This window comes from Lissotriton helveticus, chromosome 1_1 (genome assembly GCF_964261635.1).
Source record: "Lissotriton helveticus chromosome 1_1, aLisHel1.1, whole genome shotgun sequence".
Lineage (NCBI taxonomy): Eukaryota > Metazoa > Chordata > Amphibia > Caudata > Salamandridae > Lissotriton > Lissotriton helveticus.
The window spans coordinates 83824008-83848583 of record NC_136057.1 but is presented as its reverse complement, the minus strand read 5'-3'; the positions used below and the strand labels follow the sequence as shown (position 1 = coordinate 83848583).

General features: G+C 46.5%; 1 long non-coding RNA gene and 1 pseudogene across 2 annotated transcripts in view; one reads left to right on the top strand and one right to left on the bottom strand.

The window, feature by feature from the left end:
• LOC144767795 (uncharacterized) overlaps nucleotides 1–1061 on the bottom strand; it is a 49534-nt gene extending 48473 nt beyond the window's left edge. The window contains exon 1 of the long non-coding RNA XR_013598345.1: nucleotides 996–1061. This is a non-coding gene — a long non-coding RNA (uncharacterized LOC144767795). The remainder of the gene's footprint in view (nucleotides 1–995) is intronic.
• A 371-nt stretch (nucleotides 1062–1432) lies between these two features.
• LOC144752259 (uncharacterized) overlaps nucleotides 1433–24576 on the top strand; it is a 133803-nt pseudogene continuing 110659 nt past the window's right edge. The window contains exons 1-2 of the transcript XR_013594077.1: nucleotides 1433–1558; nucleotides 19747–19881. The product of XR_013594077.1 is annotated as an uncharacterized LOC144752259 (transcript). The remainder of the gene's footprint in view (nucleotides 1559–19746; nucleotides 19882–24576) is intronic.

Genomic DNA, 24576 nt, shown 5'->3' with positions numbered 1-24576 from the left:
GCTTAAAGCCCTTCAGGTCTTTACTTGCGGACCCCTGGGCAGCAGCAGCACTGGGCTGCTGTTTACTCGACTCAGAACTAACATGAAAAAGAAACGTACATATACAGCAAACACTTATTTAAAGGTTAATTGCAGTTAGGAAAATGAAGTAACTAGGCCTTTAACTTTAGGAACACCTTCCTTCTTAAAGGCAGCCACTAGATATACATGCTTTGTTTCCCCATCCCAGACTTTACACCCCGCTGGCATCAATGCGGGCCTCGGTCACACCATAGACCAAACTTTGCGGCCCCGAGAAAATGTTTAGGAGTACCCATGACCTAGATCAACAAAATGCGGGAGTAGTTAGACTCGATGACGAAACAGAAGCTTGCATCTCTAAAAGGCACAAACAGGAACCAATAAAAACAAGCATTGGCATAGCTAATAGGTAGCGCCTTTGGGACCTTATACATGTTTCGCCATGCAGCAGTTGATGTTGTTGCACCAAGGATATTGTGCTGGATATCTAAACACTTATAAGGTCCCAAAGGCGAGATCTACTGGCGATGCCAATGCTTGTTTACCTGATGGGCATTGGCTGACCGCTGCCTGGTTACTGAGGCCCTAGTGAGCTTGAGGCATATTTGGAGGGAGTTTTAGCCTCATCAGATGATGCTGTGCAGGCCCAGGACAGGTGCAATGAGGCGCAGTCGGTGCTGACTGGGAGTGCGTTCTTTCACTTTCAGTTGACGGGGCGGCCCCCCTTTACTCTGGGGAAAGACAAAAACGGAATTCAAGTCGATCTTCTCATCACACAGACAAAATATCACCGTTTGCTGAGGCTTTGAAAAGAGCGACCCAACTCCAGCAGTGAGGGCCAATGAGCATTATTGAAACAAAATAATCATCCATCGATGCAACAACAACAACAAATGAACCCCGGAGAGCGGGCTCGAGACCCTCCAGCAGCAGACAATCTTTCCACCTCATGACCTCACCTGGTCGGGCCTCACCTGGGGTTTATCTCTGGGCCTGGGCTCTCTGCTGAGCCCGAGTGCAGGACTGAACCATGAGCGCGGGGTAAAGTGGCCTTGGATTAACTGCGCATGCGCGGAGGACAGACACCTCTCCCACCAAGGACCACGAGGCGCCTCGCGACACAGCAAACGCTGCGATTTCAGTGCAAAGCGTCTCGGGTTGGCTCCTCTATATTGGGGAAAGTGTTTCTCCTCTGCGCAGGCGCAGTGAGACTGAGTGTCTCTCCTTTGCGCAGGCGCAGTGAGACTGAGTGTCTTCTGTCCAGGGCAGTTCACAGGCTGCACTCCGTGCAAAGTCCTAACTCGGCGATAGAAAGTAAGGTCTTCGCTCCGCACATGCGCAGCAGTGACGAGCGGTCCTGCGCGTGCGCCGCCGTGAGACGCCATGTTTTGTATGCGCTTGTGGCTCGGCGTGAGCGTGCGCGTCACTGTGGGGGCAATAACACACCGGGACACACTCCTCACAGGCAGCCGGGTCCCCAGCGTGCCCCACCCCTCCCCAGGCCCTGCAGCCTCCACTGAGCGGTGCAAAAGTAGAGGTGAGGCACTCTAATCCCAGTTTCCAAGCTCCATTGGGACTATACTCTTTGTGCATGCTGGAGACAGTGTCTGTTATCCGCGCATGCGCAGTTGCACGGCGCGTGAGACTCACTATTTTAAGCCTGGCTGCAGCATCCCCGTTTCTAAGGTGCGTTGGTAGCTTTGTATCTGGGACATTTAAACAGCCACTGGGGCTGGGAGAAGTTTGAAGCTGCCAGCGCTCCCAGTGTGGTAATGGGACGGGCGGGGGAAGCATTGAAGTGTTGAAGAAGCTGAGTCAGTCATCGGTCACTACTTGTACAGACACTCCGAGTGATCATAAGAGGGTCAGTCATTTGATGGTTTTGCAGATTATCTTTTCTGAGAAAACCAAAGCCCCCTGCAAGATGCCGCATTTGTCATACACCAGCCCAGCTGCCAGGGTTTCAGATGTGTGACATTTTCTTAATTTCAGTGTAATTGTGAGTGACATTTAAACCACTATGAGTGACACTTTCTCACAAGCAAAACCTAGGAATGAAGAAGAGGGAAACATACAATTATAAGAAATGACACCCATTTGAGCAACAATAAACTCCTAAAAAGATCCTAAAATATATCTGCAAAGCACCAGAAATTGAAGGGCACAGCCTAGTGCCCTTGTAACCTGTTCGGTCAGCGGTCAAAGACTCTCCGCATCAGGCAAGCCTCAGGAGAGTGAGACTGAGGCGCACATAAGTTACAGTCAGCCAGGCTCATTGCTGCTCTCAAGCCTGTTAATACTGGACAAACGCTTAGTCAAGAGTGGAGTCACTAAGATAGGTGGTAATTCAATTCAGTTGTATGACTTTGGCCATTGCAGAAGAGCACTCGCCTTGTTGTCAGCTGTACGTATATTATTATATCCAGGGCCGGCTTGTTTGTTTGCTGGACCCCCAATGACCACCTTTGCTGCGGATTCCCTTACTACCACCCCTCAATTCTCCATAATCACTGTAGCTCGGATGCATTTAACTAGGTTTATAGCGCCACTCATACCAGTGTAGGCTGTTAGAGCACTTTACATCACACACATACACTCATTCAAAATGTGTAAATCAGTGTATAGAAATGTTACTTAAGACAGAGAACTACAAGCATCCATACTGATAGACAGTATAGTTTAGGAGGACTTGGTCTGGAGAAGCAACAAACTCATAATTCAACATCTTACTCTGTGGTTGGGGGTTCTCTTTAATAATAACTGTTTATTTTTTTATCGAAATGACCCCTTTCTGCAACATTATAATAATGAAAGACTGAGGGGGGATCATAGTGCCCTAATCTGTACCTTCCAGTTTATTTCCAGCTCTTTTATGACAGTTATTAGTTCCCTGTTCTAAACTGGGATTTTAACTTTTACACTTCAAGTAAAAAATGACCTTTCTAACTAAAGCACTGACCTATTTTCCACATATGCACTCCCTGATACGCATGGATCGCGTATTTTGCAGTAGGTATACTAATCTGCTGTGCTACTTTGTAATCAGTCAAAACTTCCACTGGAGAAAATGATCGTACTCCAAGAAGAACATTAATCAGAGTTATCGTGCCATTTTTATTGTTGTATGAACATTTCAGGAGGAAATGAAAGCGACAGCAGGTGCTTCTTAAACTTAAATACTTACAAACATGGTGAACACTACTTGTAGTTATCATTAAGATATTTGCTCAGAATAGACTGTAATCGTGCTCCATTGACCAAGTGCTTCATCCACAGTTACCATCTTAGAGCTCGAGCCTTGTAAACACTAGAGTAAAAGTCTCATACATTAATGGATATTTAGATATGGCTCTGAAGGCGCCTCGAGGGTATCTTCCAGAGGCCAAGAGACCAGAAAAGAGGAACAGAGTGCCCTGAGGAAAAAGCAGAGACTAGACAATTCAAAGCTTTATCGGACACACGAGCTGTTCGCTTGAAGCTGGTACTGTCAGATATGTGCGTTTCTAAACAAAAGTGTTCGCTCCGATGATACCAGGCATGTTTAGTAAAGTAGCAATGATTACCCCAACACTATCCAGGTCATTTGGTAAACAATTCTTATCACTGAATAAGACACTGCTGGCAGGCAGAGGCTCTAAATTATGGGAGCCACAACATTTGTAACTTTCAATGAACATTCTTCAATGAATTTATGTTATGCGTCCAGGAATTGCCTTCCGCATATACTTACTTAATTATGCAGTGATGGCCGAGAGAGTACAGCTGCATTTTCCATGTCGGCCTCGCTTGTGTGATGCCTGACTGCCCGAGCTCGCTTGGGCCGGCTCAGTGCCAGCTGAGAGCTACAGACAGGGGTGCCAGTCCGGTTTGCTCGGGCGGCATCAAGATCACGGTGCCCCCCGTGGTGTCGTCCATGGGGGTCGGACTCATGCTTAATTGCAGAACCACAGCAGTCTTCATTTCACAGCGAGCGGGCTCAGTGGAGAATTAACTGCTGCCCGCCCAGTGTCTACCAATGATTGGCGGAAGTAGCTGTGACATCAGGAAAGTGCGGAATGCGCGCTGCTGCACGGTGATTATTTCAACAATCGAATGCATGATGTGGGCTTACCCAGGCCACCCTCTAAGTAGTGGAGCTGCAGGTGCTGCGTGGCCGGCTGCTATACCTTATTAGTAATTAAACAGGCCAGGGCTCGACCGCAGCGCTTGACAGCTGAGGACCACAAGCCCTAATATGCGTAACCTCGTATTTCAGTGCGGTGATGCGGATCACCACACTGAAATGCGTTAGAATCACGCCTGATGCGTGATACTTGGCAGAACTGCGCCAGATACTCCTGCAGTGCAAATAGGATGATGATACTAAGATATGGGCTGGATCTGTGCCTATACCTGCGTAAAATTAGTGTCATTTAAGCAATACATATTCGGAGGGCACGAATGTGTGTTTGTCGACATGGCCGAACATACTTAAGTGAACTAATAATTACTGTATTGAGTTACTCTTTCTCTTAACTATAATACACTTGCACCGATTATATGGGGCCTCGGACTCAAAGATGGGTATTTCCGGTTATCATACCAGATTTGGGCACACATACTCATCCAATATGGCTGAGTTTACTAAACTGTCGAATCGGGCGAAACGGTCTAGCTATTGCACGGTTGGCACTCTTTTACAGTGCTTCTGGCATCCGGCTCTGAACTCTCGACCATACTGAGTTGCCGGGAGACGAGTGAGGATCACGGAGGATGCCGAATACAGGTTAGAAGTGACGCCGGTTAGAGTTAACTCGCACCACGCACCCTTTTTCTTCATAGATATGGATGTTTGTTCGGATACTAATGGTAGTCCCCGTTTCTCCTTTGTATTTGCCTTGTAGCATCCAAGCACGGACTATAATACAGTTCGCAACGCAGCACGCATACCAATCCGTGCTTTTTGAAAATAGAAGGATCTTTACAGCTTGCACACATATCGTGCGCTGATTTTGGGGTAAGCCTCATTTCTGCTTCTAATCAATACACACTGTATAAATAGGGAAGGTGAAACCCTCTGTAGACTAATGATTGCCGAGCACGTAATTAAAGCCACAAACCCCAACACTAGAAGTTGATGTATGTCACCGGATATGAGCACTTACCATATACTCGCATAATAGATGCTATATAAGTATGATGCAAGGGCTAAATTTACACTTGTATGATAATGATAGTATTATCTAATCATAAGAGGGAGGTAGAAAGACTGATCCATTCAGTTTCCTGGATATGTGTAAATACTAATCAAGTGGGGAAGGATCACTTGTCCTGCACAACCTTTGGTATGCAGGAAAAACGTGGGGTGTCCCAAATAAAAGACCCTCATGCACGTGATGGGTATGGTGGTAAATTTAGCGGTATATCTTGATTTTCCGCTTTTTTCACGTGTGTGCATAATCATCAGGTCACTGTGGTTATGCAGCCTCCACCAGGAGGTTCTTACCCAAGGTTGGTACAGTAGTGAGCCAGTGATAAGGGAGTGGAGAGTGATTAGAATTATAAAAATCCCAAAAATCAGATGGTAATTTTATTCGTTCTGTATTTGGGACTGGTAAGCTCTGTAGTAGTGCATAATATGGCACTGATTATGAGTGACAGATGCACTCAGAGTATTAAAATCATGGACGGTAGTGGGTTAAAAGACGGTCGACATGTTTCTGCCTCAACAGCCTTAAACTAGGACTTACGGGCATTCATCAGGACCTCGGGGTGAATCAAGTGAGGAAAATATGTAAAAATTGTGCTCTTTCAAATGGTGATAGAAAATAAGGATATATTAAACCTGTTTTTCTGTTATGGAGGTCACAGTGTACCTGTAAAATTAAGAAAAACAAATGGCGTAACAACAAACAAAGGGCAGGGTACAGTGGGACACATATAAAGCAGAAATCTGCTTCACCAGTCTATTCATTGATAGACACATTCACAACTAAAAAATGGCAATACTTCATAGGCCCGCTAGTGTATGGCAATGTCAACTCATTCATTACCTTTCCAAACTCATGCGTGGGACTGTAACATACTCAAGGTTGAACAATGCATGCATAGATCAGCCAGTGTTTCACCAATATTGCGGGCGTGCTTCACCGTTACAAATAATGGTGATCATGCGGTATGCCCACAGCTTATATTTTAAAGTGAACATTTCAAGGTGGTATTATTTAATTATTATCGTATGTGTATTTGTGACTATTCTATAATCACGGGGAACACAGTTACCTCACGCGCTTAACTAACGCGTTCCAATCGGGTAGTAGAGCTTCAGACAGACTAAGAGGAAGAGATAGTGAGTTAGCGGTTCGTTTCTTCCAATTATACTTGCGGTTTGTTGATATCGTGCTCAGTGTGACTAGCACCTATTGCGTCTTCTGCTGGCGGCTTGTTGGCGCGCTCTGCTCTCTCTGACCCGAAAACAGTGAGTCAGAGTTTCCGGGTCGAGATAGAGGACGGGGCTCTGACGTAAACAGAGCTGATTGGCCACTCCCAAGGTTACTATGGTAACCATGGCGTCAAGAGTCAGTCTCTTTTATTCTATGTTTTACTCGAAATCACTATGTGGATATACAAAAACATATGCTTAAATTCGATGTTTGTTTGTGCAGAGGCTATATGGTGCCTGGTAGATCATTGTGATGATTAGATCTTGATCGCTATGGGTTGAAAAACTGATAGGTGCATACAAGATCGGAATAGGGGCACGTCAATGTGCATATATTATTGGGATTGTCGAGGTGTGTTTTTCTATTGTACCCGGTCAGTTTCTGGTGAGACTGAGCCATGAAATGTTATCATTCAATCCTTTGTTGTGGGTGTCGAGTCTATGCACCCACCTCTGTTCTTTTTCATAGAGGATTTTTTCAGCATTTCTGTCTTTTGTAATCAAAGTTTCAAGAATGACCCACTTTAGGTCTTCAGTCGTGTGGCCCATCTCAAGGTAGTGGTTTGCCATTTTCGTTGTGCTCTTTTTGCACTTCACATTGCTTCGGTGCTCACATATTGTCTGTTTTATTTTTCTACAGGTCATTCCGATGTATCTGAGGTGGCAAGGACATGTGATCATATAGACCAAGTGGCTGGTATTACAATTCGTGTGGCTCCTCAAGTCCCATTTAAAATCGGGTCGTAATTGTAACTCTTTTGTGGCTTTTGTTAGACTGCACACTGAGCATGACCCGCATGGGTAATGTCCCGTCACCTGTGGATTCCCCCATAAGTTTGTCATGTCTCTGTTTTTTTTTGGGGCAGGTCTCGTGTGGACCAGGATGTCTTTTAGGTTGCGGCTCCTTTTGTTGGCGAACCTGGGTTTCGGCCAAGACAAATCGCCCGATGTCAGAATTCACCAATTTTTGTTTATCATTTTTTTGATGTCATTTGTCATTGGGCTGTATGTTGTCACACAGGTCAGTATTCCCTCAGCTGGTTCTTTTGGGGTAGTTTCAAGGAGTGATTCTCTATTCTGATTTCTCGCCGTTTTTTGCATCTGTTTATCGTTCTTTTTGGGTAATCCCGGGCTTCCAGTTTCTTGCAGAGATCACTAGCTTGTGATTTATACTCATCAGTGTCGCTGCAATTCTGTCGTAGCCTGAGGAACTGACTGTATGGTAGGTTTTCTCTCATGGTGCGAGGATGAAAGCTATTGTATGAGAGTAGGCTATTTTTAGCCGTCGGTTTGAAGAAAGTTCGAGTTTGAAGTGTGCCCGCCTCAGCATAGATGGTCACATCTAAAAAGTCAATGCTTTTGTCATCCGCAGAGTAAGTAAACCGGAGGCATTCATCTCTCTCATTCATCCATGTGTGGAATTGTGATAAGTCGTTCTGGTTTCCTTGCCATATTACAAATACATCATCGATATATCGTTTCCAGAACAATATATGATGATAAAATGGATTGACCCCTTCATTAAGAATGTATTGGTCCTCATATGTGCTGACATATAGTCCCGCCACACTCGGGGCGAACGTACTGCCCATCGAGGTCCCATGGCATTGTATGTATAGGGTGTCTCTGTATTGGAAGAAGTTTTCCGTTAGGGCCATCCGACAACACTCTAGAACGAAATGCCTAGGGGTTTTGTAAGTCCATACAATGTTGAAAAGGATGCTCTCAAGGGTGTCCATCGTTTTACCTTGTGGAAGGCTGGTGTATAAACTTTCCACATCGAATCCAACTAAAAGCATTGTAGTTGGTGAATAATCAATGTCCTTTAGTTGATTTAGAAGGTCTCTCGTGTCTTTTAGATACGTTGGAGTTCTCTGGACCAACGGTCTGAGATACTGGTCTGCGAACACAGAAAGGGGTCCAGAATAGAGCCACTTCCTGAAACGATTGGTCGTCCAGGTGGAGGTGTCCGACCCGTGTGTGTCTTCGGTAACGAGTAGAAATAGGGGGTCCTAGGTGTGGGGGTTCTTAGGAATGCTCCTTCCTTTTTTGATATCCAGTTGTTAGTTTCCCCTTCTTCGATCATCATCGCCACAGTTCTTTGTAATCTTAGGGTTGGATCTGTGTTCAGAACCTTGTAGAATTTGCCATCCGATAAGAGATTCAAACACTGTTGGTGATACCCTTCTGCTGTTAAGAGGACCACCCCTCCGCCTTTGTCGGCGGGTTTGATAACTATGTTACGATCTTCTTTCAGGGTCTTCAAGGCTTGTTCTTCCAGTCTGGTCATGTTGTGGAAAGGTTTGCGAGGATTTTTCGCTAACTCATCAACTCCTTTGAAAAGGGCTTGCTCAAAAGTCTGAATTTCAATGGGGACTTGAGAGTTCAGTGGGCAGAAGGTTGATTTATTTTTCAAAGTCGTATCTCCTTCTCTGGTGGGCGGTTGGTCTGTTCCGAAGAACGCTTTCAATTTCAATGTCCGGCAAAATTCTGCCAGTTCACACTTGATTTTGAAAGGATCAGGTTTTGGGATGGGAACATAGCCCAAACCTTTGTTAAGTACATCCTCTTCTTCTTTTGTTAAGATCTTATCTGTGAGATTCACGATGAGGGATTCACGTTTGTTCCTGTGTTTGCTTTTGTTATGCTCCTGGTCTGCACTTGTCTGGTTTGGTCGGACCAGGTTACTCCTCTCCTCCGTGTTCTCTGTGATGTCTGGCCATTCCCTAAAAAAGGAACGCCTTGTTGGAAATTGGAGCCTGACTGTTGTTGTATTTGATGGTTCATGATCGGTGGTCCTTGGAAGTAAGGGTTCATCCATCCTTGAAAATGAGGGTTAAAGGGTTGGAAAGGCATTTCTTGATTTCTCGTCTGGAAAAATGGAGGTCTCCATGAGTTGCGGCCTCGTCGGTTGCCTCTTCTGTTGTAATTTTGCATCCTGTTTTGATTACCTGAGTTGTCTCCTCCTTGGTCTGAACCATCACTGGAAGCGGCACTGTTTGACTGGAATATTAGCTGGAGGAAACTGTGGGTACATTGTCCATTTCCCGCTCTGTCCGTCGGTACCTCAGGCCAGCGTCCCTCTCGGACGCTGGCCTGAGGTACCGACGGACAGAGAGGGGCCTCATTTTCCCGAGCGGGTGCCGGGTGAGGTGAGGTTACTTCCCACATAATGCTTGGAAATGGACAATGTACCCACAGTTTCCTCCAGCTAATATTTGGGGCTCCAAGTTTCTGGTAGGAGTACTGTTTATCATTTGAATTGCTATCTTATTATTTTGCAGTTGCCTCTCCTTTGACATCACGGTCCTGACGAAAGCTGGGTAATATCCTTAGACAGCTGAAACATGTTGACCACACTGCACTGCGCCATATTATAGTTATATTTTCAAACTGTATAGCGCTTATTTTAATCATGACACTAAGAACAGTGCCCAATAAACATATTTTCTGTTCTGGTAGTTATTCTTAAAATCTATTCTGCACTTATTTTTTCACTGAGCACTGCACATTCATCAGCACCACGTTTGAAATACACTGTGGCTAGAAGGCTATCGTGACTTTCCTGTCTCTACACCATCAATAGATGTGTTGGGTGAGATTTGGAATAGATCATCCGTATCCCACATGACGATTTCTCTGCCATAATGGTGGGCTGATGGGAATTTTTTCAGCCTAGTGTAATTTCACTGTCACAGTACTTCATGACAGCTCACACACTCTTTGACTATGTGCCTCTCTTTCTATTTACTGATATGTCTAGGGTTGTGAGGTACCATGGTCAATAAACTAACCCATATAGACCCCCCTACAATTTTGTATTTTGGGTCGGAACTATAACCAGCCAGAAGGTATGTTTCTTACCTCCTGGTACTAAATAAATTCACAATCTTGGGATAATGAGCAGTTACTAAATATGGTCACATCTGGCTACCCTCTTTGGGCATACAAAGAGAAGTTGTACTTTACAAGGTAGGCCTGAGCTTTTCTGCTCAGTGTGTGTTTGGGAGAGGACACAGATGAGTGTATTCTCACTGACGTATATTATTAAGTATAGTAATGCGCTTGACCCTTCCTACACTTTCCACCACGAGCACCATGGTTTTTCATTGTGATGTTCTTGATCTGTTGCTTATACTTCAACCTTTAACCCTTTAACCCAGGATATTGGGGGCTTTTGTCTCTTCCTGTCCCTCACCCTTTTTTCCCCATCTACTACCTCCAAGTGCTGGTGGGATTTGTGATGTTGTATCACAACTTTGGAAATGTCATAGCATGGATTCTGCTAAAGTGATTTTAATGTAACAATGCCCGAGGAATTGCGGGATTACATGATGTTTTCTGTTTTTCTTTCCCAGCCCTGAGGAAGTCGTGGGCCCTACCCCATACGACAAAACACCTGTTGGCTGGATTCTGAGCAAGATACTAACATTAAAAGCATCTTGTCTAACTATTGTGCTCATTCTGTAACTTGAAAGTAATTTAACTTGAAAAAAATCTGTACTTTGGTGTGATAGGGCTTTACATGTAATTTTGAGATCTGCGGATCTATTTTAGGGGATTTTGGATGATTGCCCCTCCCTAAGCACCCAATAAAACAAATAATCTCCAGTAACCCAATATTGCGAAAGATCTGAGAGTGCCATAATCCATCCAGGATAAAATCATCCCAGCTTTTCTCATAGAAAGTAGTAGTCTACTTTTGTGTGTGGAAGTGGTAGGTCATTCACCAAAGATTAAAGCCACAGGTTTGGATTCGGGCAGCGCTCTTTCAATGAGGAGGCTTCTAATTTGTTACTGTGTCAAATCCATTGGGTCTGGGAACAAAACTAGAATATCTGCAAGAAATGTGAAATACATTGATTGCAACTGCTGTATGTATTCAGGAATTGCTGCTGCCCATCGGAATTGAGACACACATGTACATCAAATAATGCGGCTGGTGATACTAATGTTTCTGCGGAGAGATTGGACGTTTGTTGTCTATTGGCAGTTTTAACTGACCATCATGGCTAGTAGCTCTGATGGTTAATTATCCTGCTTCAAAGAATGCGTACCAGGCTTTTATCACAGAAATGACTATTTTATGAGGATTATAGCAATTAGTTACTGGTTTTGTCCTCGAGATCCTTTTGCTATTCGTGCAATGTCTGATGCACTACAGCACCTAGCACTGACCTGGGGGATTGGAGGGTCAGGTGCTGTATATTCAGAAATAACATGGGTTTAAAAAACCTGCTGACGAATTCCTTGTGTGTCCAAGAGTTCTCAGGCAACAATAAAAATGTAAAGATGAGGGGCGTGGCTAGCAGCCGGACATGGCGGCAGCATAGAAGGCGAGCTCCGTGGTTGAAGCGGCCTCCTTGCAGATCCGACTAATAATCCGGTGATATTTATTGACCTGCGGCAAGGTACCGAAACCCGGGACCGGGCGGCTCAGGCGGTGGCGAGCAAAACCTAAATCCGACGGAGGGAAGAGCAGATTGAAGTGCAGTCCGTCCGGGCCGCTGCAGAGGATTGGAGCCAGGGAGCTGCCGGGCGCAGAGAGCCGACAGGAAGTGTGCCGGGCAGGGCGAGGAGACACCGGAAGCGCCCGCTCGCGATTGCCGTCGGAGTGACGAAGGGGACCACAGAACAGCATCGACACCGGACTTAAGGTGGCCCTGGCTGAGGGGTCAAGCACCGCTGTATACAGCCCGGCGAGCAATAGAAACACCCCTGGCCGGCAGACGGAGGTGGTCGGTCCTGCCGACCCTGGGACCGGAGCCGCCATTTTGGACTCCGAGCACTGCGGTGCCTGGGACTCGGGACTGGGATAGAACCGCTCCAGTCTGCATGAGACCCGGCTGGACCTGAGAGGGTCAGTGGGTGACAACAACCGGACTGAGAACTACCCGGTGGGGAGCACTGCGGACCCCTGGGGCACCCGTTGGGCGGCGACACTACAGCAGACAGGGAAACGCCAGTACGCGACTTTGCTAGAGTCGCCTCTACACGAACACTATCTTCGGGCCACGGACCCGGTGTATCAGGGCCCTACGCCCCATCGTTTGTAGCGGAGCCTCGGACATCCGTGCCGGGACATGCGTGCTCTCAGCTCAGCTCTCCTGCCCTACTAAGTGAAGGTGTACATCGTGGACGGCAGTGCCCCCCAGCCACAGCGGTTGGGCAGCGCCGCGGGCACATCCACGGCAGTGGACACACGGGCACTTCCTGGCTGCGGCCGAAGTGGTAGCGGCCTGAGCACGTGGACCACCGTGGACGGAGCCTGCTATCTATTGCCTGAAGGGAACGCGGTGAAGACGGCGTCCGGGGGGCCGCATCGCCCCTGCCGCGGTTGCAGCGGACAACTAGCGCGGCGAATAGGGTTGGTCACATTCCCCAGCTGCCGGGTGGAAAGTCGGGGGGGCTCTGTCGCCTGGTGCCCATCGTCACTGCACGGCCCATATAACTCCGAAAGGACCGCGGCGAACCCCCCGCCAGGGATACTTTCTGACGGACTTGGCTCCATCAAGGACGCTACTCACGGCGGACACCCTGCTGCAGGACCCTACTGCAGTAACCATCAAAATGGCCGGTAAGGGGCTGAAGGGAGGGGCTACACAGTCACGTCTTGAGAGATACGCATATGATAAAACGACTTCCCCCCCTACAGACGCTAAAACGCAGGCGAGCAAAGCCGTTGACACGGTGGGAGGTAAAAAAGAGACTCTAGAGGATGTGATGCGGGCCCTGACGCAGGTGCAGGGGACGGTGGGTTCGATCTCAACAGAAATAACACTGATAAGAGCAGACTTCCACAAAATGTCGGAAAAGGTGAACACAATGGAAATAGTGACCAAATCTTTAGTGGAGGACGTCTCAGAACTGCAAATAAATATGGAACGGATCTCGAAGGAAAACAAGGACCTGCCTGCTAAGCTGGATAATCAGGAAGGGCGCTCAAGGCGGAACAACATCCGCATAATAGGGGTTCCAGAATCAGAGGATACGGGAGCGATGGACCTTTACGTCGAAGACCTGATCAAGCAAACACTTAAGCCTAAGGGTCTTTCTGCCTTTTTCTCAGTGGAAAGGGCGCACCGAGTCCCGGGGGGCCGACCGAAAACGGGTGCCTCCCCAAGGCCGATTATTGCTCGGCTCTTTAATTTCAGAGACAGGGATGCGATACTGCAAACAGCACGGAACTCGCCCCCCATTAAAATCCAAAACTCTACGTTGGCGTTCTTTCCAGATTATACGGCGGAGGTCGCACGCAGGAGGAGGACATTCTTCGAAGTAAAGAAAGAACTTAGGGCACGAGAGATTCCTTACTCAATGCTCTTCCCAGCCAAGCTACGGATCGTGGCAGACAACAAAACGTGGTTTTTCGACACACCGGAGGTTGCACAAGACTGACTGGAAGGCTGGAGACCAACGGGACAGCCTCGCCGTTCCAACAGGACAAACAAGCACCGCACTAATGGATTTCGTCCGGGCTCCCAGGCATCCGGGGGAGAAACAGCACCGCACTCACCTCTGAGCGCGACACCGGAGATTGAAGATACCGAAGAACAATGACTTCCCAAGGTCACCTTTCTAAGCCAAATGCAACGCTGACCGGACGAGCCGCCAAGGACACTGGGCGGAGGTACTCCGTGGACAAGAAGGGGGGGCGCTGACCCCGGAGAGTCCTTCACCCCAGCGTGCAAGTATGTGTTTTGGGTTTGGGTCAGGCACTCTGCTGGGTTGGGGGGGGCGGGCAGTTTTGAGTCCGTTTAGCAGGGGGGCAGGGAGGGGGGGAGTTGGGGGTTGGGAAGTTTTGCAAATTCTAGAATACTTCAATGGTCGAGATTGGAAATATAAGGCACATCCACGCAGGGTAGCGAAAACCCGGCACTTACATCGAACTCAGTTGGCATGGCAAGCATGTACTTTCAACCACAGAACCCATGGCACACACTACACGAGCTGACACGGGGGGGGATCTAACACGGGGCCAGTGATGCCGTTGCAACTCATGTCTTGGAATGTGAGGGGACTGGGAGACAAGGTCAAACGAGGCTTAGTACTGCAAAGTATAAGAAGATCAAATCCGGCCCTGGTCCTAATACAGGAAACACACTTGACGGGCACAGTAACACATGCACTAGACAGAAGAGGTTACCATATGATTGTTCACTCCGAATTCACTAGAGGGTCCCGCGGTACGGGGATCCTAATGGACCGATCTTCTAGATACATAGTCCAGTCCACGAAGGTAGACACACAGGGGCGCTTTGCGGCGACACACGGACAGTGGGAAGGGAGGCCGCTGAATGTGGTCTCGGTGTACATTCCGCCGGCACTGCACGCAGTCGCTCTCCCGGAACTGGGGAAATTCCTGCTGGAACTCCCAGAGGGAGATCTCATCTTAGGAGGGGACTTTAATGCGGTGGTACACAACACACAAGACAGATTTCCGGCACGAGCGCAGACTTCCGGGCCTTCCCGGCTGAATGGCTTTCTAGAAGCACAGGGTTTGGTGGACATCTGGAGGCGGTTACACCCGGACGACCAACAATACACGTACCACTCGGCGGTCCATGACAGTCTGTCACGGATTGACTACTTCCTAACACTGGGAGATGGACTCCTCACTATCGATGACGTACAAATTAAGCCAAGGGGTATCTCGGATCATTCCCCGTTGACACTGGTTCTCTTCAACCCGGAGCGGACCCGAAAGCGCATCTACCTGATATACCCGGGGTACCTTAAAGTGCCACTAGTGGCTAAAACTCTGAAAAAAGCGACGAGGTGCTACCTCGCAGAGAACGTCGGCTCAGTTTCATCCCCCTCTGTCTTGTGGGAAGCCTACAAGACGGTACTTCGAGGGCAAGCTATATCCACCATCACAAGGCACAAACACACCCAGAAGCAGGAACTAATAGATTTAGAGGACAAACTCACCAGGTCTAACGAAGACAATATGGCCGATCCGTCGAGGGACACGCTGCACACGCTCCGGCTGTGTCAGCAGCGTCATACCGATCTTATACGCCGTAAAGTAGTAGAGAATATAGCGGCCACAGCGCACAGGATATACGATGTCGGGGATAAAGCTAGTAAGCTCCTAGCCTGGCTAGAAAAAAAACAGGGAGGACAGAGAAATATACTACAGTTGAGGGACCCTGCGGGTATACTACAGACCCGTCCATCACTGATAGTAGGACTATTGGCAGACCATTTCCAAAGGGTGTATTCCCCTGAATTGGACGTTACACGGGAGATGGCAGAGACGGCTCTCGTGGGGGTACCCACCCGCACCCTGTCACAAGACAAAGTGGAAGAGCTGGAAACTGACCTAACCGCTGAGGAGTTACGGACGGCTATCGCAGCACTACACTCAGGGAAAGCTCTGGGCCCCAACAGGATACCGATTGAGTGGTACAAATCCATGTCAGAGACGCTTAGTACACCCCTACTCAATATGTTTACTGAAAGTCTGGAACAAGGACAATTGCCGCCTGACCAATGTGTGGCTACCATAGTGGCAATCCCGAAACCCGGCAAACCGCCGGAGGACTGCGGCTCGTACCGTCCAATTTCCCTCCTTAACGCTGAAAGCAAAATCTTTGCGAAACTACTGGCCAACAGATTGCTGCCTCATCTAGCACACCTAATACATCCAGATCAGTCGGGGTTTATGCCGCACAGGAGTACGGCGATGAATCTCAGACGATTGCATGGTGTGATGGCGCGAGCTCCGTTATTGACAGAGCCGGCAGCAATCCTCTCGCTTGACGCCAAAATGGCGTTTGATTTGTTAGAATGGCGCTACCTCTTCGCGGTCCTAGATCATATGGGTTTCGGCCCAAAATTCATAGCGTGGATTAAATTATTGTATAGTAACCCAGTGGCGCGAGTGACGGCGAACGGCCACATCTCAAGAGAAATACCGCTAGCAAGGGGTACGAGACAAGGCTGCCTGCTCTCGCCGCTACTGTTCGCCTTGGTACTGGAGCCGTTAGCCACTATCATTAGGTCCACCCGGCTACTGCGGGGCATAGACTGGGGAGACGATTGGGAGGACAGAGTGTCGCTATATGCCAACGATATGTTAATATACCTAACGGACCTGGCAGTGGGAATTCCAGTGTTACTGGTGCTGTGTGAGAGACACGGAGTAGCCTCAGGTTATAAAATTAACTGGTCGAAATCGGTGCTTTACATGCTGCATGGAATGCCACCTAACCTGGGAGAGGGCTGCCCACTAATATTGGAGACAGCATCCTTCTGGTGCTTGGGGATCCGGATCACGCGAAACCACGCGACATTTCAGGACCTGAATCTCAGGCCACTGCTCGACACATTGAAAACAGATTTAAAACACTGGAAGACCCTCCCATTAACGTTATTGGGCAGAGCGGCGCTATTCAAGATGCTGGCGCTGCCCCGTTTCCTGTATGTCTTGGAGAACATGCCGGCGATGGTCCCATCGTCGTTCTTCAGACAGGTGTCAGGTCAACTGTCGGGCCTACTATGGGGGAACTGACCAGCTAGGGTTGCACAGGTGAAACTGGTCAGGGACTGGTACAGTGGGGGATAGCACTCCCCAACTTGGAATTATACTACTGGGCGGCTCACCTCAAGGTGATCAACCAATGGATGCATGCACCACAGGATGACCCGGCGTTTTTAGCAGACAGGAGGCAGCAGGGTACTAACACCCTTCTGGCCCCGCTCTACAACAAGGGACTGACGGCAACACTGATTGGCCCGACTAGACACACAGCGTCGCTATGGCATAAAGCGCAGGTACGACTGAAGTGGGAGGGTGTGATTACACAGCTTACACCCTTGTGGGACTCCAAGGCCCTGGGTAACCTAAGACATAGTAAAGGGTTTACCCAATGGGATAATATCGGGATATCCACTGTAGGTGATATGTGGACGAAGGATGGGGTGATTCCATTTGAGACCCTGAAGGAGCAGTATGACCTGGGCATTAATGAAACATACCGTTACATACAGATTAGGCATGCATTAATGAATGCAATTGCACCGGGCACTAGGGTCCCGGAATCTGCTCCGCTAGAGGACCGCCTACTCACAGACTATATGGAAGCCAGCGCCACTTCCCTCACCTACCGCAAACTGATAAACAATCTACCCGACCCGTTGCAGAAACTGAAAGAGAAATGGGAGGATGAGTTGGGGGAGATGGATGAGACAAACTGGAATGCAGCAATGGCGTCACCTAGAGAAGCTGGTATCTCAGCGAGATTTCGGCTAGTGCAGTTTAAAATATTACACCGAGTATACTACACGCGCACCACCCTACATAAAATACAGAGGGCAGATCACCCTTATTGCTTGAGGAACTGCGGAGAAGAAGGCACACTGTTTCATACCCTGTGGTCCTGTCCCAGCATGGTGGACTACTGGCGGCGTGTAACACGCACAGTTGCCCAGACTCTACATCACACCTGACCCTAGAGTATGTTTATTGAATGTATGGGGCCCGACCAACCTGACGTCGCATGGACGGCAATGGGTGGTTATTGGAATGATGTTGGCAAAGCCAGATATAGCGCAAAAATGGGGGGCATCGGAAACACCAACCTTAGCGCAGTGGTGCAGAAACATGGATTTGCTCATGATGGCAGAGAGGGCGGTGTATCAGCAGAGAGCTAACCCACGTAAATGGAATAAAATATGGTCACCTTGGAACACATATAGAGGGGATCTGTGCGAGCCACTGCCCGAAGAAGAGGATTTATACAGTTCGGGGGAGGAAGAGGACATAGATGAGGGGTGTTAGAGGAGACAGGGTGGGGCAATGACAGGGGAGGCTCCAGAATTCCCGTACTCTCCCGGCATGAACAATTGCTATGTGAACTGTGGCATATAGGGCTTTAATCGCTGTACTACTATGATTGAACATAACAATGTGTATATTGCATAATGCTGAAATTCCAATCTATGACCCTAAAAGTTGAAAGTTGCATATAAATTTGAAACTGTTGCACTAGCGGTTGGATGTGGCTGAATGTTGACGCTACACTGACGAATGATTGATCATGCTAATATGTCTGTCTTGCTGCAACAATAAAAACAATAAAAAAAAAAATGTATAGATGCCTCCTGTGAATAATGTTCCTGCTGGAGAGAGAGAGGCATTTTGTCTAGTGCCTGTTTTTCCTCATCATGAAGTAGCGGAAAGGGTTAATGTGACTACGGCAAAGAACGTGTACTATGCAGACCACTTAACGGCATTTTATGTGGCTAGCTCAATGAGTTACAGCTTGTCACAGAGGTCCTTTTGTTACTTGCATTTCATTAGTTACAATCCTAAAATGGCACAGTTAGGTATGAACTGTCTTCAAGAACCTGCATTCAAACTGTGTGTATAGGTTAGAACATTATTTTCTCCCCCAGTCTTTTATTATCCTAATGTTGCTAAAAAGGGTTAGTTTGCGTAGATGAGCATTCTTTTTACTTATGCCAATTACTGTGGTATGTTTTAAATCCTGAGTTTATGCTTCTCCAGACCATACACTCTTAAAATATACTGCATACTAGTATCTATGACGTGATTCCTACAACTTGCAATCCTCACCGTTATATGTAACATTTCCTATAGACTACATTTACACAGATATGATTCATTGTCTCTGTATAATGTGTGTGTGATGTATCGATCTCTGACACTCTACATTGTTATGAGCAGCTCTATAAAACAAATAAAACGTATATGAGAAGGTAAGTACCCTTCCATTTTCATAACTTGATTTTGATAGAAAGTGTCACTCTAAGTGTCACACATTTGGTCGTTGGAAGTCATTCATAAGTACACTGAAACTATGAAAATGTCACACATAAGCAATCTGAAACCTTGGCAGCTATGGAGATTTAGTGTGCCTCACTCACATAAATGCACTTTTTGCATCAGAGAGTGATTGATACTGCCAGGATTCTGTTCCAGTGTTAGCCAGCCAGGTGTTCGCTTGGGAACATTTAAGGGATGCTACTACTATTATGATAGTAGTATACCAGAGGGGTTAGCTTCTTCCTTGTGGCTTTATGTAGCTCATACAGTCTCAATCTCCCTGATGTACGTACTGTACTATGCAAAGGGAGACCAACTTGGCCCATCAAAAGAGGTTGGAGAAGCAAAGATCATTCATGGAAATTAATTAATAGTTCAAAATGTCATTTTAGATTAGGAATCTAGGAATAAGTTATCTGATTTAAAATAATCAATACTGTGTCTGTCAAACTGTTTTTTGTAAAGAGAGTACCACCAATCATTGTTCTTTTTATCTTTATTCCTTTCATAGCACCCAAGGGCAAGAGGGCACCCTCATAAGCAGCTGCCACCACCACCAGCGCCGCGGAACGTTTGAAGACAACCACAACCAGGTCGACTCCCACCACCAGATCTGCAGCCTTGGCAGATGGTTCTGGCGACCCCAGTAAATCATGTTTATTATTATTTATAACTTGTAACTATTCCCACTAGTAAAAGTATGGCCTTGTACATTTATACTATTTACTTTTCTTCAACTTTACTATCAAAGGTTTTTTATCCCTTCATTTTCCAGTGTTTTTCTATCTTGTGCGGCTGACTTTCTCCTGTCTGTAAATTTTTTTCATGGACATCGATTCACCAAAATGCCAGGGGTATCAGAAGTGACATCACACAGCCTTTGACCTTAATGAATCATAGCATTTGTAAAGCGCACTACTTACTCTGGTTTATAGACGAGGGTTCCTCTGAGAGTGGTGTTGGGGTCGGTGTGGATCTGGAAGTGGAGGTGTTCGGTGGTGCTGAGGGCTTCGTCGGTGTTGGGCGATTCCTCCTCCTACTCCGTTGGTGCGGTCCCTGCTGGTGATCTTGTAGCCTTCCGGGATGGCTATGGCGATGTCGGGTGCCGAGGAGGGGTTCAGCTAGGTCTCCGTCAGGAAGGTGACGTCTGCGGTGGTTGAGTCGAGTAGGTCTCAGAGTTCATCCGCGTGTTTGCGGCAGAGCCGGTGTTGAGAATCAGAGGAAGTTATATCATATGACCTTTAATCCTGAGTCTTTCCAGGAGGTGAAGTCATATAACCTTAATCATTAGGACATCACAAGAATTGACATCACTAGCATTCGATAATAACTGCATCATTATTATGAAAATACAAGTTAAACAAATGTCTGTTTTAATTTCCACCTGTATTATGGTGCTGATATGATCTTCGAAAGTGGTGGGAAATAATACTAGCTCTGAATTGTAGAAAGTGAAGCAAATGAGCCAAACCTCTATGGAGTGTGCAGAGAGGTTCAGAAACTGAGGAAATATTTTTAAGTATTGGGTCAAATAGTGCATTGTAAAGCACATTTTTCAAATAGATTAGCTAAAAAGGGCTCTCATTAAATATTCATGTATTTTCCTATTATGCCAAGCCAATCGACCCCATTGTTTCAAAATGTGATCTAGGGCCCCTATATGTTAAAAAATATCTCTAGCATGTCAGGACCAGCATTTGATCATGGCTGCCCCGCTCCCATATCCCACTGTTGTGCTCCCATATGCAAAGACTTACCTCCAATGTGCAGTAATCATATCTACAAAAACATCAGCGAACACATACAGAGGAAAAACCCTTTAAGTGCAGCTAGTCAATCATCAGTCTTAAAAAGGCATCAGCAAACACACACGGGGGGAAAACCGTACCATTGTAATGAATGTGGAAGTAGTTTTCATGACTCTTCCGCATTAAGGATTCATCAGCAAAATCACACAGGGGAAAAGCCTTTCCAGTGCAGTGAATATGTGAAAAGCTTTAGTCAGCTATCAATCCTGCAGAGTTATCAGAGAACACACACGGGCAAAACCATTCCATTGCAGTGAATGCGGAAGTAGTTTTAGTAACTGCTAAAACCTAAGGATGCATCAGAGGACACACACGGGGGCAAGCCATACAAGTGCACTGAATGCAGGAAAGGCTTTAGTCGCTCATCAGTTCTACATCACCATAAGCAAAAACACACCTTCATTGAACACACATGGGAATAATCCAAGAGATGCAGAGAATCTGGCAAGACCCTAAACACATCAACAATAATACTGACCCATTTGTGGACACACACAGGAACATAAAAGTGCAGTTAGTGTGATAGAAGTCTTGACTAGAAGGAAAGAAATAAAACGGAGATATTTGTGGTATTATGAAAGTGTCTATTCTCAGTAAATGTTCATTTCTCTACATGGAGGAAAAACCAAGAAGTACCAGGAAGCTTATTGGGAGACTAGCATAATGTGGAATAAAAGAAAAGAAACATATCTTTTCGAGTGAAACAGACAGAAAGAAAAGCATCCAAGCACAACTGATCACGCTACTAGTTAAAGCAACACTGTGAACAATACTTGGACTCATGGGTATTTTCAGCGAAATTTAGGGATCACTGATAAAACCCGATAAGTCATGAACCCAAAACAAATGTACTCCCATGGAATGCTCATCCAAAAGTCAAAGGTAGTTCCTAATAGTGAACAGTGTAGTATACACGTAATCCAATCAGCAGGATGGTAAAGAGGCTTTACTCCAGGGGAGTGACAAGCACAAGAAGAGCCAACACAGGCTGACGCACAACATGCAAAATAGGCAAGCTACTGACAACATTTATCAAACAATATCCTAGGATAAAAGCTAGATATGAGCATAGTTTTTGTTCTCTACACTAAATAATACAATCAACCACTCACTCACTCGTGTCTCTCTTTAATGAAGAGTGCTGTTACCATCAAATTTCCTGATACTCGTTGTACGAAACATAGATGGAAGAAAGGCTGAGTCAGTCATACCGAGCTGACTGCAGTTCTGCCAGTTTATATTTCTATAAACCCTACCATGGGAAGGCAAGAATAACACTATTACGCTATAAACTCTAAAGTAGAAAATCACTTGCTCCAGCTCCAGCTAGTTAGCCCTGTCCTATCGGAAGGGTGTCTGGAGCTGCACTGGGGTCTGGCCCTGACAAAGCGGGGAAATCAGATAAGATCGCCCCTAAAACTGGGCGCACTGATGTCTCACAGCCCAAAAAACAGACCGGGACGGTCCTCCACTTGCCCCCTGAAGCCTGCCCTTATGTTTTAGTCTTAGCAGGAGTTCCTCCCCTGCAAGAGGATCAAAGGGAGTCTTGGGCCCAGCTGAAAAATAAGTCTATTGACTGGTTGTCTAGGCATAAAAGCGTAGGGCCGCAAATCTCCAATGAAATCATGACAGTAAGACGGGTAGATTGGGTGGGTCCCTTGCCAAAGAATATCACTGGCGACTGTATTGTCCTGAATTTTAGACATCCAGCTACAGTTAACCATCTGTTAAATAGCAATAACATCCACTTCAGCCCATCCACTGCTGTGACCCCTCTACCCTTGAGACACTTTTATAGACCCCCATTAAGACCACCTACACCAATCTTTCCCTTATCCAATAGATTCAGTGCTTTATCGAATCTGCAGTACCAGGGTTGACATTCAACAGATGACCCACCTGCTACTGGAAGCCCTACGGCCCTAGTTAGTGTTCCCCAGCCCATTAAGAATGCTAGTACCATATCCATCACACCGAAGCTTCACATGGAGGTTACACCACCTGGGAGTCTAAATACAGATGAACCTATTCCCTCTCCCGTCATTCTAGACGCTGGTTTCACTGTATTAAGTTGGAATTTCAGGGCCGGACTGGGAACCCAAACCAGGCCTGACAAATTTGACAGCCCAGCCCCAGCCTCTTTTGTTGCTTGGGGTGATATAGCAGCACCAAAGCAAAACCAGCCCCAGTAACAAATACGTTTCCCAGCACTGAAGAATCGGCCCGCACTCTTCCAGCCTCCCGGGGAAACACCCGAAGCTCGTTACAGCCAGTCCGGCCCTGCTCAGGGTGTAGGTTTTACTGACAGTGGCAATTTAAATACCTCAAACACCAATAGTGTACAGAATAAGACACTCTCCTTGCGATGTTTGCAGGAACCTGGGAAACTGGAACATGAATCAGATGGCACTGAATGGGATGTCACAGTCAATGGTCTCAGCCCAACTGGCCTCTGTGCCGAGCATGCAGAATCAAAGGCAGATATATTGGAACATGCCTTCAGTCCAGATAGTCCCACAGCCCAATGCAGAATAGAACGCCAAATTCTCAATAAATTCAGGATTTCAACAAATTCCTTCAGTGATTAATAAGAATTTTCCACAACTTCCACCTACACTAGCAGTTTCTACTGGAGTGAATCAGACTCACGGTGCCTTAGACGGCAGAAGGGGTGCATGCTTGGTGCAATCCTAGAGGTCACCCAGAGTGGCCCTTTTATAGAAGAAGTAAATGGGAATCCAGCATCTCTTTTAATCAATAAATGTGCCTCCGTTCCACAGTCAGACTGACGGGAGCGCCCACCCCACCCCTCTTGGGAAAGGAGTCCAAGTTGTAGGCATTTCTAATAAACAACTAATAAGCTGTCAGCAAATGTTCCCGTACAAATTGGGTCAATGATGAATGGCCACAAACTTAAACTGTGATTAAGATCCAGTTATTATGTTAGGGAATAACCTTGTAAAATGACTTGTGGATTTTTGGGGAAGAGTCACAATTCATTATTCATGTTGTAGGTGTGGTTTAATAAATTACATTTTGTTGTGCCATGCTTTCATGAACATTCATTGATTGCTGTCATTTTTACCTCATCGTGAACCATGTCAATAACGTGTTCTCTCTGTCTAAAAACGTAAGAACTTTTCCTTGATTTCTAACTAAGCAGGTTCTATGTCAGTTTGCTATTTTATATTATATAAAAAAAAATCTTATATCTTAGCACACATTTGTTGTGTGTGGTCTGTCTATTGACTTTACAGCTAGAGTTATTTCTGATTCTGGCTTTTGATATACTTTAGAGGTTCCCTTTATGTGATTCTCTTGCAAATATTATGATAATTATTTCTCTGACTGAGTAACCATGTTTATGCCTTCAGTAATTATTTGAAACCTTTAATATAGCTTTGAATCTTGTTGTAGCTCCAAAGGCAAGGGCCTTTACCAAGGGAGCGGTCCTTTAAAGGGCAGTATTGCCTGCTATGGCTGACTATAAGGTCATTACACTGTTTTCCCCATGAGGGCAGAATGTGTTAATC